Here is a 12,500-nt window from a genome sequence, read left to right as displayed (position 1 = left end):
CCTCCGCACCGGCCTCTGACTTACTCTCAGAATGGACGGAAAGAGCCGGGTAAGCCTTTGAAAAGATTCGACCACGTGCCGAAAACTTTAGACTTCCGTGAGCTCTCCGGCTTGCACCGAGACCCGAAGTCGACGTGCTTAGCACCACGGGACCCCTTTCGCCTGCAGGTCCCGAGCCGCCTTTTATTTTTGTTACGAGTATCGTGTTCCCCAAACCTGGGTGACGAGCACCGCAGGGCGGCAGAGCCATCGCGCTTGTCCGGGTGGCAGAGGAGGACCAGACTATTCACAAATAGCGGCCCAACGACTCCCAGAGCCGGTCGTGCGGCAGGCGAGGTCTGCTCTCATCACAAGAGGCTTTAGGGAGTGCTCAGGCAACGGTCAGCCCGCAGCCTTCTTGGCAACACCCAAGGGAACCAGGCCACTCGCGTCTCTCGCCTTCATTTTGGACACGAGCGCCTGTGGAGGGACGGCCGGAGTCAACGTGGGGTTTGCCCGCCCTCCAATAGTGTCAAAAGACCGCCGCACAAGTCTCTGACTGACTCTTAGAACAGACAGAAAGAGTTTGTCAAATCTGTCAAAAAATTGACAAAGTGTCAAAAATTCGACTTCCAAGAGCTCTCCGGCATGCACTCATACCTGTCATTAAAGTGCTATGCCCGTGGAACCGTTTTTCGGATGCCTTTCAGAACGGTCCCGCGCCGCCATTTTGTTCTAAAAATCGTGTTCCCATATATCTCCGGGTACCCCGCCAACCTCACTGCGGAAAAACTACAAGTGGCACTGAATGGGTCTGAATTCCAAATTTGACTGCATCGGTCTGGAACTCGGTCCGGTCAAAACCGTTTGGATTTTTCTCGGTCCGGACTTCCGCGACAGACAAAGTTAAAGTTTTCGGGCTGCAGGCACAAAACGACAGCTGGCCATTTGCCGGGCTCAATTCACCCAATTCCTCCGGCACTTCGGAGCACATGTTCGGTGTAAGTTTGCGAATCTTTCCCGATGCTGCAGCATTTTCCTCCGCTGACACTTAGAATATTTTTCACACTTTGCTGAAAATTTTTCTAAGTGTTTTTTTCCAAGTTTTCCTGGTTACTGATTTCTTCTTTTTAAACATTTTTCTAAGTTTTTCTGGTTACTGATTTCTTCTTTTTAAACATTTTTCGCAGTTTGTCTGGTTACTGATTTCTTCTTTTTAAACATTTTTCGCCGTTTTTCTGGTTACTGATTTCTTCTTTTTAAACATTTTTCGCCGTTTTTCTGGTTACTGATTTCTTCTTTTTAAACATTTTTCTAAGTTTTTCTGGTTACTCATTTCTTCTTTTTAAACATTTTTCTAAGTTTTTCTGGTTACTGATTTCTTCTTTTTAAACATTTTTCTAAGTTTTTCTGGTTACTCATTTCTTCTTTTTAAACATTTTTCTAAGTTTTTCTGGTTACTCACTTCTTCTTTTTAAACATTTTTCGCCGTTTTTCTGGTTACTGATTTCTTCTTTTTAAACATTTTTCTAAGTTTTTCTGGTTACTCATTTCTTCTTTTTAAACATTTTTCTAAGTTTTTCTGGTTACTCATTTCTTCTTTTTAAACATTTTTCTAAGTTTTTCTGGTTACTGATTTCTTCTTTTTAAACATTTTTCTAAGTTTTTCTGGTTACTGATTTCTTCTTTTTAAACATTTTTCTAAGTTTTCCTGGTTACTCATTTCTTCTTTTTAAACATTTTTCTAAGTTTTCCTGGTTACTCATTTCTTCTTTTTAAACATTTTTCTAAGTTTTCCTGGTTACTGATTTCTTCTTTTTAAACATTTTTCGCAGTTTTTCTGGTTACTGATTTCTTCTTTTTAAACATTTTTTCGCAGTTTGTCTGGTTACTGATTTCTTCTTTTTAAACATTTTTCGCCGTTTTTCTGGTTACTGATTTCTTCTTTTTAAACATTTTTCGCCGTTTTTCTGGTTACTGATTTCTTCTTTTTAAGCATTTTTCTAAGTTTTTCTGGTTACTCATTTCTTCTTTTTAAACATTTTTCTAAGTTTTTCTGGTTACTGATTTCTTCTTTTTAAACATTTTTCTAAGTTTTTCTGGTTACTCATTTCTTCTTTTTAAACATTTTTCTAAGTTTTTCTGGTTACTCACTTCTTCTTTTTAAACATTTTTCTAAGTTTTTCTGGTTACTGATTTCTTCTTTTTAAACATTTTTCGCCGTTTTTCTGGTTACTGATTTCTTCTTTTTAAACATTTTTCTAAGTTTTTCTGGTTACTCATTTCTTCTTTTTAAACATTTTTCTAAGTTTTTCTGGTTACTGATTTCTTCTTTTTAAACATTTTTCTAAGTTTTCCTGGTTACTGATTTCTTCTTTTTAAACATTTTTCGCAGTTTTTCTGGTTACTGATTTCTTCTTTTTAAACATTTTTCTAAGTTTTCCTGGTTACTGATTTCTTCTTTTTAAACATTTTTCGCAGTTTTTCTGGTTACTGATTTCTTCTTTTTAAACATTTTTCTAAGTTTTTCTGGTTACTGATTTCTTCTTTTTAAACATTTTTCTAAGTTTTTCTGGTTACTCACTTCTTCTTTTTAAACATTTTTCTAAGTTTTCCTGGTTACTGATTTCTTCTTTTTAAACATTTTTCGCAGTTTGTCTGGTTACTGATTTCTTCTTTTTAAACATTTTTCGCAGTTTTTCTGGTTACTGATTTCTTCTTTTTAAACATTTTTCTAAGTTTTTCTGGTTACTCACTTCTTCTTTTATAACATTTTTCTAAGTTTTCCTGGTTACTGATTTCTTCTTTTTAAACATTTTTCTAAGTTTTCCTGGTTACTGATTTCTTCTTTTTAAACATTTTTCTAAGTTTTCCTGGTTACTGATTTCTTCTTTTTAAACATTTTTCTAAGTTTTTCTGGTTACTCATTTCTTCTTTTTAAACATTTTTCGCAGTTTTTCTGGTTACTGATTTCTTCTTTTTAAACATTTTCCTAAGTTTTCCTGGTTACTGATTTCTTCTTTTTAAACATTTTTCTAAGTTTTCCTGGTTACTCATTTCTTCTTTTTGATCATTTTTCTAAGTTTTCCTGGTTACTGATTTCTTCGTTTTGAACATTTTTCTAAGTTTTCCTGGTTACTCACTTCTTCTTTTCAAACATTTTTCTTCGTTTTTCTGTTTACTCATTTAGCACTTTCAGGCACTTTCCCATCATTTCCTCGTTCCCGATTTCACCCTTTAAAACGCTTTCGGGCATTTCCCTAAGTTTTGCGGTTCACTCGTTTGGGACTCACTGACACCTTCTCTAGCTTCCCTGCTCACTTTTTTCGTACTGTTGAGAAAATTCGAACCCTTTCCTTAACTATGCCGGTTACTGACTTCACCGCTTCAGACCCTTGTCCCCGTAATGAAAGATACCATTTCCCACCGTGGGAAATGCACGAAAATCGGACTGAACACGGGGGAGGCTCCCCCCTCGAAGGCGAGACCGTCGGCAGAACCGCCGGGTCAAACCCGGCCGAGCTACCCGGCTTACAAGTCTCAAAGTCGGTATGAGCAGTCACGTCCACCCCCATTCCCTTTTGGACCACTTCCCACGGTTCCAAATGCATGAAAATCGGCCTGTACACGGGGGAGGCACCCGCCTCGAAGACGAGACCGTCGGCAGAACCGCCGGGTCAAACCCGGCTGAGCTACCCGGCTCGGAAGCGCCAAAGTCGGGTTGAGCAGTCACATTCACTCCCATCGACGTTTGGACCACTTCCCACGGTTCGAAATGCACGGAAATCGGCCTGTACACGGGGGAGGCACCCGCCTCGAAGAGGAGACTGTCGGCAGAACCGCCGGGTCAAACCCGGCTGTGCTAACCGGCTCGGAAGCGCCAAAGTCGGGTTGAGCAGTCACATTCACTCCCATCCCCTTTTGGGCAACTTCCCACGGTTGGAAATGCATGGAAATCGGACTGAACACGGGGGAGGCTCCCCCCTCGAAGGCGAGACCGTCGGCAGAACCGCAGGATCAAACCCGGCTGAGCTACCCGGCTTACAAGTCTCAAAGTCGGTATGAGCAGACACGTCCACCCCCATTCCCTTTTGGACCACTTCCCACGGTTCGAAATGCATGAAAATCGGCCTGTATACGGGGGAGGCACCCGCCTCGAAGACGAGACCGTCGGCAGACCCGCCGGGTCAAACCCGGCTGAGCTACCCGGCTCGGAAGCGCCAAAGTCGGGTTGAGCAGTCACATTCACTCCCATCCCCTTTTGGACCACTTCCCACGGTTCGAAATGCACGAAAATCGGCCTGTACACGGGGGAGGCACCCGCCTCGAAGACGAGACCGTCGGCAGAACCGCCGGAACAAACCCGGCTGAGCTACCCGGCTTACAAGTCTCAAAGTCGGTATGAGCAGACACGTCCACCCCCATTCCCTTTTGGACCACTTCCCACGGTTCGAAATGCATGAAAATCGGCCTGTATACGGGGGAGGCACCCGCCTCGAAGACGAGACCGTCGGCAGACCCGCCGGGTCAAACCCGGCTGAGCTACCCGGCTCGGAAGCGCCAAAGTCGGGTTGAGCAGTCACATTCACTCCCATCCCCTTTTGAACCTCTTCCCACCGTTGGAAATGCACGAAAATCGGCCTGTACACGGGGGAGGCTCCCCCCTCGAAGGCGAGACCGTCGGCAGAACCGCCGGGTCAAACCCGGCTGAGCTACCCGGCTTACAAGTCTCGAAGTCGGGTTGAGCAGTCACATTCACTCCCATCGACTTTTGGGCAACTTCCCACCGTTGCAAATGCATGAAAATCGGCCTGTACACGGGGGAGGCACCCGCCTCGAAGTCGAGACCGTCGGCAGAACCGCCGGGTCCAACCCGGCTGAGCTACCCGGCTTACAAGTCTCAAAGCCGGGTTGGGCAGTCACGTTCACCCCCATTCCCTTTTGGATCACTTCCCACGGTTCGAAATGCACGAAAACCGGCCTGTACACGGGGGAGGGTCCGCCCTCGAAGGCGAGACCGTCGGCAGAACCGCCGGGTCAAACCTGGCTGAGCTACCCGGCTTACAAGTCTCAAAGTCGGGTTGAGCAGTCACGTTCACTCCCATCGACTTTTAGACCACTTCCCACGGTTCGAAATGCACGAAAATCGGCCTGTACACGGGGGAGGCACCCGCCTCGAAGACGAGACCGTCGGCAGAACCGCCGGGTCAAACCCGGCCGAGCTACCCGGGTTAGAAGCCTCAGAGTCGGGTTGAGCAGTCACGTTCACTCCCATCGACTTTTAGACCACTTCCCACGGTTGGAAATGCACGAAAATCGGCCTGTACACGGGGGTGGCATCCGCCTCGAAGACGAGACCGTCGGCAGAACCGCCGGGTCAAACCCGGCTGAGCTACCCGGCTTACAAGTCTCAAAGTCGGGTTGAGCAGTCACATTCACTCCCATCGACTTTTGGGCAACTTCCCACGGTTCGAAATGCACAAGATTCGGCCTGAACACGGGGGACGCTCCCCCCTCGAAGGCGAGACCGTCGGCAGAACCGCCGGGTCAAACCCGGCTGAGCTACCCGGCTCGGAAGCGCCAAAGTCGGTATGAGCAGTCACGTTCACTCCCATCCCCTTTTGGACCGCTTCCCACGGTACGAAATGCATGAAAATCGGCCTGTACACGGGGGAGGCACCCGCCTCGAAGACGAGACCGTCGGCAGAACCGCCGGGTCAAACCCGGCTGAGCTACCCGGCTTACAAGTCTCAAAGTCGGGTTGAGCAGTCACATTCACTCCCATCGACTTTTGGGCAACTTCCCACGGTTCGAAATGCACAAAATTCGGCCTGAACACGGGGGACGCTCCCCCCTCGAAGGCGAGACCGTCGGCAGAACCGCCGGGTCAAACCCGGCTGAGCTACCCGGCTTAAAAGTCTCAAAGTCGGTATGAGCAGTCACATTCACCCCCATTCCCTTTTGGACCACTTCCCACGGTTGGAAATGCATGAAAATCGGCCTGGACACGGGGGAGGCTCCCCCCTCGATGACGAGACCGTCGGCAGAACCGCCGGAACAAACCCGGCTGAGCTACCCGGCTTACAAGTCTCAAAGTCGGTATGAGCAGACACGTCCACCCCCATTCCCTTTTGGACCACTTCCCACCGTTGGAAATGCACGAAAATCGGCCTGTACACGGGGGAGGCACCGGCCTCGAAGACGAGACCGTCGGCAGAACCGCCGGATCAAACCCGGCCGAGCTACCCGGGTTAGAAGCCTCAGAGTCGGGTTGAGCAGTCACATTCACTCCCATCCCCTTTTGAACCTCTTCCCACCGTTGGAAATGCACGAAAATCGGCCTGTACACGGGGGAGGCTCCCCCCTCGAAGGCGAGACCGTCGGCAGAACCGCCGGGTCAAACCCGGCTGAGCTACCCGGCTTAAAAGTCTCAAAGTCGGGTTGAGCAGTCACATTCACTCCCATCGACTTTTGGGCAACTTCCCACCGTTGCAAATGCATGAAAATCGGCCTGTACACGGGGGAGGCTCCGCCCTCGAAGGCGAGACCGACGGCAGAACCGCCGGGTCAAACCCGGCCGGGCTACCCGGGTTAGAAGCCTCAGAGTCGGGTTGAGCAGTCGCATTCACCCCCATCCCCTTTTGAACCTCTTCCCACCGTTGGAAATGCACGAAAATCGGCCTGTACACGGGGGAGGCACCGGCCTCGAAGACGAGACCGTCGGCAGAACCGCCGGATCAAACCCGGCCGAGCTACCCGGGTTAGAAGCCTCAGAGTCGGGTTGAGCAGTCACATTCACTCCCATCCCCTTTTGAACCTCTTCCCACCGTTGGAAATGCACGGAAATCGGCCTGTACACGGGGGAGGCTCCCCCCTCGAAGGCGAGACCGTCGGCAGAACCGCCGGGTCAAACCCGGCTGAGCTACCCGGCTTACAAGTCTCAAAGTCGGTATGAGCAGACACGTCCACCCCCATTCCCTTTTGGACCACTTCCCACCGTTGGAAATGCACGAAAATCGGCCTGTACACGGGGGAGGCACCGGCCTCGAAGACGAGACCGTCGGCAGACCCGCCGGATCAAACCCGGCCGAGCTACCCGGGTTAGAAGCCTCAGAGTCGGGTTGAGCAGTCACATTCACTCCCATCCCCTTTTGAACCTCTTCCCACCGTTGGAAATGCACGAAAATCGGCCTGTACACGGGGGAGGCTCCCCCCTCGAAGGCGAGACCGTCGGCAGAACCGCCGGGTCAAACCCGGCTGAGCTACCCGGCTTAAAAGTCTCAAAGTCGGGTTGAGCAGTCACATTCACTCCCATCGACTTTTGGGCAACTTCCCACCGTTGCAAATGCATGAAAATCGGCCTGTACACGGGGGAGGCTCCGCCCTCGAAGGCGAGACCGACGGCAGAACCGCCGGGTCAAACCCGGCCGGGCTACCCGGGTTAGAAGCCTCAGAGTCGGGTTGAGCAGTCGCATTCACCCCCATCCCCTTTTGAACCTCTTCCCACCGTTGGAAATGCACGAAAATCGGCCTGTACACGGGGGAGGCACCGGCCTCGAAGACGAGACCGTCGGCAGAACCGCCGGATCAAACCCGGCCGAGCTACCCGGGTTAGAAGCCTCAGAGTCGGGTTGAGCAGTCACATTCACTCCCATCCCCTTTTGAACCTCTTCCCACCGTTGGAAATGCACGGAAATCGGCCTGTACACGGGGGAGGCTCCCCCCTCGAAGGCGAGACCGTCGGCAGAACCGCCGGGTCAAACCCGGCTGAGCTACCCGGCTTACAAGTCTCAAAGTCGGTATGAGCAGACACGTCCACCCCCATTCCCTTTTGGACCACTTCCCACCGTTGGAAATGCACGAAAATCGGCCTGTACACGGGGGAGGCACCGGCCTCGAAGACGAGACCGTCGGCAGACCCGCCGGATCAAACCCGGCCGAGCTACCCGGGTTAGAAGCCTCAGAGTCGGGTTGAGCAGTCACATTCACTCCCATCCCCTTTTGAACCTCTTCCCACCGTTGGAAATGCACGAAAATCGGCCTGTACACGGGGGAGGCTCCCCCCTCGAAGGCGAGACCGTCGGCAGAACCGCCGGGTCAAACCCGGCTGAGCTACCCGGCTTAAAAGTCTCAAAGTCGGGTTGAGCAGTCACATTCACTCCCATCGACTTTTGGGCAACTTCCCACCGTTGCAAATGCATGAAAATCGGCCTGTACACGGGGGAGGCTCCGCCCTCGAAGGCGAGACCGACGGCAGAACCGCCGGGTCAAACCCGGCCGGGCTACCCGGCTCGGAAGCGCCAAAGTCGGGTTGAGCAGTCACATTCACCCCCATCCCCTTTTGGGCCACTTCCCACGGTTCGAAATGCATGAAAATCGGCCTGTACACGGGGGACGCTCCCCCCTCGAAGGCGAGGCAGTCGGCAGAACCGCCGGGTCAAACCCGGCTGAGCTACCCGGGTTAGATGCCTCAAAGTCGGGTTGAGCAGTCACATTCACCCCCATCCCCTTTCGGCCCCCTTCCCACGGTTGGAAATGCATGAAAATCGGCCTGTACACGGTGGGCGCTCCCCCCTCGAAGGTGAGACCTTCGGCAGAACCGCCGGGTCAAATCCTGCCGAGCTACCCGCGTTAGAGGTCTCAATGTCGGCTTCAGCAGTCACATTCAATCCCATTCCCGTTTGGACCTCTTCCCGCCGATGGAAATGCACAAAATTCGGCCTGAACACGCGGGGCGCTCCCCCCTCGAAGGCGAGACCGTCGCCAGAACCGCCGGGTCAAATCCGGCTGAGCTACCCGCGTTACAGGTCTCAAAGTCGGGTTGAGCAGTCACGTTCACCCCCATCCCCTTTCGGACCCCTTCCCACGGTTGGAAATGCATGAAAATCGGCCTGTACACGGTGGGCGCTCCCCCCTCGAAGGTGAGACCTTCGGCAGAACCGCCGGGTCAAATCCGGCCGAGCTACCCGCGTTAGAGGTCTCAATGTCGGCTTCAGCAGTCACATTCAATCCCATTCCCGTTTGGACCTCTTCCCGCCGATGGAAATGCACAAAATTCGGCCTGAACACGCGGGACGCTCCCCCCTCGAAGGTGAGACCTTCGGCAGAACCGCCGGGTCAAATCCGGCCGAGCTACCCGCGTTAGAGGTCTCAATGTCGGCTTCAGCAGTCACATTCAATCCCATTCCCGTTTGGACCTCTTCCCGCCGATGGAAATGCACAAAATTCGGCCTGAACACGCGGGACGCTCCCCCCTCGAAGGCGAGACCGTCGCCAGAACCGCCGGGTCAAATCCGGCTGAGCTACCCGCGTTACAGGTCTCAAAGTCGGGTTGAGCAGTCACGTTCACCCCCATCCCCTTTCGGCCCCCTTCCCACGGTTGGAAATGCATGAAAATCGGCCTGTACACGGTGGGCGCTCCCCCCTCGAAGGTGAGACCTTCGGCAGAACCGCCGGGTCAAATCCTGCCGAGCTACCCGCGTTAGAGGTCTCAATGTCGGCTTCAGCAGTCACATTCAATCCCATTCCCGTTTGGACCTCTTCCCGCCGATGGAAATGCACAAAATTCGGCCTGAACACGCGGGGCGCTCCCCCCTCGAAGGCGAGACCGTCGCCAGAACCGCCGGGTCAAATCCGGCTGAGCTACCCGCGTTACAGGTCTCAAAGTCGGGTTGAGCAGTCACGTTCACCCCCATCCCCTTTCGGACCCCTTCCCACGGTTGGAAATGCATGAAAATCGGCCTGTACACGGTGGGCGCTCCCCCCTCGAAGGTGAGACCTTCGGCAGAACCGCCGGGTCAAATCCGGCCGAGCTACCCGCGTTAGAGGTCTCAATGTCGGCTTCAGCAGTCACATTCAATCCCATTCCCGTTTGGACCTCTTCCCGCCGATGGAAATGCACAAAATTCGGCCTGAACACGCGGGACGCTCCCCCCTCGAAGGTGAGACCTTCGGCAGAACCGCCGGGTCAAATCCGGCCGAGCTACCCGCGTTAGAGGTCTCAATGTCGGCTTCAGCAGTCACATTCAATCCCATTCCCGTTTGGACCTCTTCCCGCCGATGGAAATGCACAAAATTCGGCCTGAACACGCGGGACGCTCCCCCCTCGAAGGCGAGACCGTCGCCAGAACCGCCGGGTCAAATCCGGCTGAGCTACCCGCGTTACAGGTCTCAAAGTCGGGTTGAGCAGTCACGTTCACCCCCATCCCCTTTCGGACCCCTTCCCACGGTTGGAAATGCATGAAAATCGGCCTGTACACGGTGGGCGCTCCCCCCTCGAAGCTGAGACCTTCGGCAGAACCGCCGGGTCAAATCCGGCCGAGCTACCCGCGTTAGAGGTCTCAATGTCGGCTTCAGCAGTCACATTCAATCCCATTCCCGTTTGGACCTCTTCCCGCCGATGGAAATGCACAAAATTCGGCCTGAACACGCGGGACGCTCCCCCCTCGAAGGTGAGACCTTCGGCAGAACCGCCGGGTCAAATCCGGCCGAGCTACCCGCGTTAGAGGTCTCAATGTCGGCTTCAGCAGTCACATTCAATCCCATTCCCGTTTGGACCTCTTCCCGCCGATGGAAATGCACAAAATTCGGCCTGAACACGCGGGACGCTCCCCCCTCGAAGGCGAGACCGTCGCCAGAACCGCCGGGTCAAATCCGGCTGAGCTACCCGCGTTAGAGGTCTCAAAGTCGGGTTGAGCAGTCACGTTCACCCCCATCCCCTTTCGGACCCCTTCCCACGGTTGGAAATGCATGAAAATCGGCCTGTACACGGTGGGCGCTCCCCCCTCGAAGCTGAGACCTTCGGCAGAACCGCCGGGTCAAATCCGGCCGAGCTACCCGCGTTAGAGGTCTCAATGTCGGCTTCAGCAGTCACATTCAATCCCATTCCCGTTTGGACCTCTTCCCGCCGATGGAAATGCACAAAACTCGGCCTGAACACGCGGGACGCTCCCCCCTCGAAGGTGAGACCTTCGGCAGAACCGCCGGGTCAAATCCGGCCGAGCTACCCGCGTTAGAGGTCTCAATGTCGGCTTCAGCAGTCACATTCAATCCCATTCCCGTTTGGACCTCTTCCCGCCGATGGAAATGCACAAAATTCGGCCTGAACACGCGGGACGCTCCCCCCTCGAAGGCGAGACCGTCGCCAGAACCGCCGGGTCAAATCCGGCCGAGCTACCCGCGTTAGAGGTCTCAATGTCGGCTTCAGCAGTCACATTCAATCCCATTCCCTTTTGGAACACTTCCCGCCGTTAACAATGCACGATATTCGGCCTGAACACGCGGGACGCTCCCCCCTCGAAGGTGAGACCTTCGGCAGAACCGCCGGGTCAAATCCTGCCGAGCTACCCGCGTTAGAGGTCTCAATGTCGGCTTCAGCAGTCACATTCAATCCCATTCCCGTTTGGACCTCTTCCCGCCGATGGAAATGCACAAAATTCGGCCTGAACACGCGGGACGCTCCCCCCTCGAAGGCGAGACCGTCGCCAGAACCGCCGGGTCAAATCCGGCCGAGCTACCCGCGTTAGAGGTCTCAATGTCGGCTTCAGCAGTCACATTCAATCCCATTCACGTTTGGAACACTTCCCGCCGTTAACAATGCACGATATTCGGCCTGAACACGCGGGACGCTCCCCCCTCGAAGGTGAGACCTTCGGCAGAACCGCCGGGTCAAATCCTGCCGAGCTACCCGCGTTAGAGGTCTCAATGTCGGCTTCAGCAGTCACATTCAATCCCATTCCCGTTTGGACCTCTTCCCGCCGATGGAAATGCACAAAATTCGGCCTGAACACGCGGGGCGCTCCCCCCTCGAAGGCGAGACCGTCGCCAGAACCGCCGGGTCAAATCCGGCTGAGCTACCCGCGTTACAGGTCTCAAAGTCGGCTTCAGCAGTCACATTCAATCCCATTCCCTTTTGGAACACTTCCCGCCGTTAACAATGCACGATATTCGGACTGAACACGGGGGCCGGTCCGCCCTCGAAGTCAACACCGTCCGCAGAACCGCCGGGGCAAATCCGGCTGAGCTACCCCGCCCCCGAACACTCAAAGTCCCTCTGAAGCCTTGCATTCGCCTCCTTGGAAAATTGACGTCAAACATTACCAAAATCGGGGGCACGAGCACTAAAGCTAAGTCTCACCCTTTCCCTATCCCTAACCAGGAACCGAACGCCCACCCTCAGCCTCACACCAACGCCGGTGCCACTCCAGACAGACACACCCTTCAAAACCACACCCATCCGGCCATGCAACTCAAAAAGGGTCCAAATTCAGAAACACCCCCTTCAAAAGGCACTCCATCCTCGGCCACACCACCGGGACATGCTCCCCTCGGCGATAATTAAGCCCCCACCACTATTTGAAGCCAACCGCAGCCGCAACTCGAACGGAGAAATCAGTAACCAATTCAAAAATGCGCTTGGTTACTGATTTCTACTGAGCCGAAAAAATTCTAAGTGTCGGTGGTTACTGATTTATACCAACCCGAAAAAATTCTAAGTGTCAGTGGTTACTGATTTATACCAA

This window comes from Chiloscyllium punctatum, unplaced genomic scaffold, assembly GCF_047496795.1.
Source record: "Chiloscyllium punctatum isolate Juve2018m unplaced genomic scaffold, sChiPun1.3 scaffold_1419, whole genome shotgun sequence".
Taxonomy (NCBI): Eukaryota; Metazoa; Chordata; class Chondrichthyes; order Orectolobiformes; family Hemiscylliidae; genus Chiloscyllium; species Chiloscyllium punctatum.
This window is presented reverse-complemented; position numbering follows the sequence as displayed.